Source organism: Setaria viridis, chromosome 7 (genome assembly GCF_005286985.2).
Source record: "Setaria viridis chromosome 7, Setaria_viridis_v4.0, whole genome shotgun sequence".
NCBI classification, from domain to species: domain Eukaryota; kingdom Viridiplantae; phylum Streptophyta; class Magnoliopsida; order Poales; family Poaceae; genus Setaria; species Setaria viridis.
Genome location: NC_048269.2, coordinates 25,657,812 through 25,664,077, shown reverse-complemented (window position 1 = coordinate 25,664,077; position 6,266 = coordinate 25,657,812).

Here is a 6,266-nt window from a genome sequence, read left to right as displayed (position 1 = left end):
AATAATGGAAGTGGTCGGATTTTGTGGTGGTGTTAAGTCTGTTAGAAAGTAATGGGCCAGGTGGAGCTCACATGGCCCAGTTGCCCGGCCCGCTATTTCACTGGGCCTACAAACTAGAAATGAGGAATTTTTTATATTTTTTATTTTAGTATTTTGCAAAAATATATATCCTAATAAAAAAATTAGGAATCTATAGCTATACCGTCGTTTGAAACGGTTATAGCCAAACCTTACCGCTGGTTGAACTGGCGGAATATCCTCTGAGTAGTACATTTTCAAAAAATTATAACTATATGAACTTGGATGGAAATAAACTTTATATGAAAATTGTAGATCTCGATAACTTTATATAAAAATTGTAGATCTTGATAACTTTATAGTTCAAACTTTTTTAATTTAGTGTCATCCTGGTGCTCAAATAATCCACACCAGTTTCAAATCTAAAATTCAAATTTTAGATTGAAATTGGGCAGCACACTTTCAAAAAATCATAACTAATTCATATGAACTTGGATAGAGATACGTTTTATATGAAAATTGTAGCTCTCGACAAGATTTACAACTTTGTAGTTCAAAGTGTTTTTCATTTGGAGTCATCTTGATCCTCAAATAATCAACACAATTTTCAGATCTAAAACTGAATTTTAGATCTGAAACTTTTATTAATTATTTGAGAATTAAGATGGATTAAAATGAAAAATGTTTGAACTAAAAAGTTTTAGATCTTGTTGAGATCTACAATTTTTATATAAAGTTTATCTCCATTCAAGTTTATATGAATTAGTTATAATTTTTTGAAAATATGCTGGGATTCCACCATTTCATTTAGCTATAGCCGTTATAGATTTGTAATTTTTTTATTAGGACATATATTTTTACAAAATACTAAAATAAAAAATAAAAAATTCAGAAATGAGGCTGGTGGAGGAAAAGGAAAAAAAACTCTAGTTTGGTTCATTTTCGACCTTCAGCATAAACCTGCTAGTCCATAGTCTTGTAATTTCGGACACTCTTTGATTTATGTTTGGGAGCACTCCACTCCAAATTTTTGAGTTTCACTCCACCAACTCCACCACATTGCAGCTCCACTCCACCGACTCCAAAAAAAATACCAGAGCTGTCCACATGTTTGGCAAAATGCATAGATCCAGTTCCGGAAATAGAAGATCTTGCTGTGTAAAGTCCATTATACCCATGCGAATGGGTCCCACTTATCACTGTCCTTTACTTCTCCCCTTCTTCTCCTTTGCTGGTTGGGATCGATTTTCTTCATTCGAGCAGGCAGGCCGCGCAGGACCGGCAGGCAGGCGGGCGGCGCGCGGCAGGCCGCGGCGGCGCGGCGGGCAGGGGCGGGCGGGCGGCGCGGGCCGCGGCGGGTGAGGGCGGGGGGCGGGCGGCGGGCGGCGCAGGACGTGGGGCACGGCGGGCGGCGCGCGGCGGGCAGGGGCGGGCGACGCGCGGCGGCGGGCGGCGCGGGGTGCGGCGGGTGAGGAGCGGCGGCGGGCGGCGGCGCCGGGCAGCGCAGGGCGCGACGGGCGGGAGCGGCGCGGCAGGCATGGCCGGCCGGCGTGATGGGAGCCTTTTTTATTACGCGAACCGTTACGTTGTGTAACGAGTGGCAGTGGTGGGTAAATACCCACCAACTCCACGAGGAGGTCTGTAAAGGGGATTTTTGGAGCATCTCTTGAGGTACTCAAAAAAATGTGGATCTACCCCCTGCTCCACCTTTTTTCCTAGAGCCGGAGTTGCTGGAGCTAGACATGTTTGGCTGCGAAATTTTTGGAGTTGGTGGAGTGGAGCAATTTTTCGTGAAGTGGAGTGCTCCCAAACACCCCTCATCCACAACTTTTTTTTCCTTCTCTGCTCTGGGCCTCGCAAAATGGTCACATTCCGCAAGCGGCAAGCCATCCCAAGCCTGCATGTCGTGGGAGCCATCATAAATTGACGTATTGCCACCACTAGATTTGACCGTTAATCTGCCATCTCCATCAGCCCCTATTTAGTTCACCCCCAACTCCCAACTTTGACACTATGCAAAAAGAAGATTCCCAATCACATCAAACTTGCGGTACATGCATGGAGTACTAAATGTAGACGAAATTAAAAACTAATTGCACAGTTTTGTTGTACTTTGCGAGACGAATCTTTTGAGCCTAATTAGTCAATTGGACAATAATTCACAAATACAAACGAAACGCTACAGTGTGCTACAGTACTGTAACAGTAATTTGGCACCTTCAAACTTTGGCAACTGAACAAGACCTCACTAGGTTTGCGCCGCCACCAAAGATGGAGGACTTCCATCCTAAGCAAACAGGTACCATCTAGGAATGATCCAATGTCCGGAGGGACATATGACTGAGCAACGCGATTGCCGATTGGAACAGCAGCGACCCACCCTGACCTTCATATCATAGGAGACCCACTCGACATGCCCCACGACAACTCCTAAGCTAGAGCAAAGGAAGGTTGTGGATTTTCTTCGGCCAATGAACGTCAATCTACTGTGACGGCACACAATTGAAGAGGGTTTTTTTTTATACCGGAAACGAAGAGGTGATTGTCCACTGGGGAAGCAAGCTCCGTCATGGATTTGGTAGAAAAGTAGAAACTTTACTCTTTGCTTTTTATGTGTTGTAGTTGAAATAATCTATTTGAGATGGCATCTTTACACTTTGTTTTAATGCAACTTTACTCAAATGGTTTGCGGCCTTTTTGTGTTTGGTTTGTCACACCCATATGGTCACACGGAGATGAATATATTTTCTAGATCTAAATTTTGGATGTTGCGGTCATAAATTTTAAATGTCCAAATATCACGTTTTGACCATTGTAGCTCTCTTCTCTTGCTAAACCAAGATAATGGATGGATGTTGTGTGGGAATTTTATCCTAGAATCCGATTGCAACGAGGCAAGTTAGTAAAGAAACATTCTAGTGCATTTCTTTATTTGCATGTATTATTTCCTCATGTCGCATATGCTTTTTCCTTATTGAAATGGCGGATGGTTTCATCGGACACCCAGGCGCTAATAAGTCCGAATTTCAAATCATTTAAAGCATCTCGATTTTCGACTTCCACAACTCATATTGGTTTCGCTGTCATGCACTTGAATGGACGTTATTTTCAATAGATTTGAATTCCTCATCATCAAGTTAGCCATCCAAGATTTATGAAAAAAAAAGTAAAAACAACAATTAAAATATAGAAATAGGTGCTGCACTAGTATCTCAAATCATCTTGCCATGTTACCGAAAACATGGTTAGTTCGAAAGGTTTCGAGAGTTCTAAGATTGCAGTAAGCGCTTTTTATTTATCTTGAAAGTAGTAGAACTTTTTTTTAAGTGAAAAAAAGGTTGTCCGGAATAGAAATTTGCCTCATTTTCTTTCTTTTGAAAAATCCAACTTTCTCAGTTTGAATCTCTACTCTCTATCTCTTCTCTCTACTTAAAAAAACCAAGAGGCGAAAAAACTTCGTACGTCCGGGGACCCTCCGCTCCGTCGTCCCGCGCTCCAGGGTGTGCGCACCGTCCGTCTTCCATCCGACTGTCGCTCCTCTGCCTCCCTGCAGATCGCGCGCCTCCACGCCGATCCCCTCCCTCCCTTTGTCTTTCAACGGTAAAAACGGAACGCCGCCATCTCCGCCCTCCGCGTCTGCTCCAAAACCTGTCCGCTCCCTCCTCATCGCGCAAAAGCCGCCCTCCTCCACTCCCTCCTCGATGACACATCAGCTGTCCACGCCGCCGCCGCGTCGTGGTCGCAGCGCGGGAGGACTGGGGACGGCTGCACGTCTCCAAGTGGGCGCACTTCACGCCGGCGCACCACCACTCGACGTCCGCGGTGGCGGCGCTGTGCCCGCCGCACCTCCTCACGGTGGCGTCCCCGACATCCTCCTGGTGGAGCAGATTGTGCGCTCCAAGATCTACCAGAGCACCTACTGGAAGGAGCAGTGCTTCGGCCTCACCGCCGAGATGCTGGTCGACTAGGCCATGGAGCTCCACAAGGCCAAGCACGAGAAGAGCCTGTAGAAAAGGAGCCCTCACCTAATCGGCTGCCCTCGCTATCCCTGATGTGCAGCCGCCGCCGGTGATGCCAGGAAAGGGCCTACTGTTAATCGGCCGCTGCATCACTGCGTCATCCTCCAGCCTGAAGAATTGCATCGCCTGGTGAGTTTGCCACAGCATCACTCAGTTGTCCTGCAGCACCTTTAGTCTGAGTTTGGCTGCTGTTCGCCTCCACACGTGTCTGATCTTATCTCCCTGACCTGATTCTTCTTGGGACTGCAGATCAAGACGACTATGAGAGCACCATCACCGTGCAGGTCAGGTGTAGGTGATGTTGTTTCCTCTTGTGCAATAGCCAGATATATGTCATCATGTCAACTATACAAGCATTTTCTGAAACATTAGCTATGTGGTAGTACAATTAGATCCGAGAATAGAATGATGCTCATTTTATGATTTACGGATGGATTTCATGATGAATTTAGCCATTATACTTTGTTCCTGTTTAATTTTGTCATTCACGATGACATGTTGTTCAGGTAGCTTGATGCTGGAGACGAACCACAAGCCACTAAAAAGTGATGTGTTCTTGAATCTTGACTGACCAGTGACCACATTGATCTACACAGCTGAATTACCGTATCTCTACTGATGGTGAGATCATTATTGCAATTCTTTATGGTGTTTCATGCTTGCCACATCAGTTCTTGTCCCCTAACTGCCGATGGATGGTGCAGATTTGGATCTTCGGCCATTTGACCCATTGTGCATAGAAGGAGCTCGATGAAATATCTAATAGACTGCAGTTTTGCATGAACTATCTGATGCCAAGGTACACCGACGGGTATTATTGGTCTCCATTGTTTATTTTCAAAGATGCTAGCTTCCTATCTACGTCGACATATTTGGTACTTGGCTGCTGCTGCTCGTCACTGTGTTGATCGGTGATGGTGTGCTTGGTGCTGGTCAGTGGTCACAGCATCAACGTTCTCATGATGCAGCTGGTGGTGGAGCAAAATGATTCTAGCAAGTGTGCAAAGGTGCCGGCTTTCTCTGCATCCAATCTCTTTCGTTTCTATGCTTTGTTTTCAACCAGTTTTATTTTTTTAATGTAGCTCAAAATAGCATGTTGATAAGATCATATTGATTGTTGCGTAATATATTTGTTAATTAGGATTTGCATGAGACTAACTTATGAATTAATCATATGTCCTTATCTGGATTTGTCTGGATTGTCAGATGCTGCATGTACTTCCATAGGTATTTGTATAGCTAGAACATAATTTCAGAGATCATAGAAAAAGAAGCACAATTTTTTCATTGCCATTGTTGTTTTTCCCTCTTAAATCACCATCGTATATCAAACTGCACAATTTCATTTCTTATATTTGGTGTACCTGCAGAGAATATACATTTGTGTTCCCCAGCCATACCTGGCGACCGATCTATGCATTCCTCCTATCATAGTCCTCTTCTTGCCTGCTATCATACAAGTATCAAATCCAACATTTCTAATGTTTTGAATACTCACTGCGCTAAGAAATCGTTTCCTGGATTGAAGTGCTAACAAAAGTGCTAAAGAACTGATTGATGCATGACATGGACAGTGCTTGAGCTGAAAGAGATCATCCTGGGGTCTAACTGAACTTTCCGTGTAAGGTTGTTTGGTCAGCATCAAGGACACTGCAATTCGTGATAATGAGAATGGTAAATGCTGGTGGGTACAGAAATGATGTTTGGTTCCCCGTTTGTATCATCTAATAATGTGCAGGCCTTTTCCTGAATTAAGGATTGTTCTGCAATAATTACCTTGTGTAGGAGGAAATTTGATATCTATTCCTAGGAAAATGGTGTCATCTATGATCTGCACCCCATAGACGGTCAGTCATCTACTCTTCTGATTGTTTTGCATATTGCTAAGTAACAACAGTACTTGTTCGTGCAAATTTGATGTGATCTGCATCCCAAATATGGTCATCAATCCTCTACTTTCGTGATGTTTTTAAATATTGCTAACATAAACTACTTTGAGAGCCCTTTTAAAATCATGATTTTTGGGTTGCGGGTTTCTGACCAATCATTAGCAGCCTGATGAATTGGAAGCACAAGTCATTATCTCTAGGTTGCGAGTTTCTGATCAATCATTAGCACCTTAGGATGCTGCAATTCTCAGTTTTGTTGGACAATATCCAGAACTCTAAAACTATAGCTGGCTAATTGAAATACAATATCTGTTGCTCATTAGCTGCTTCCATTCTGCTA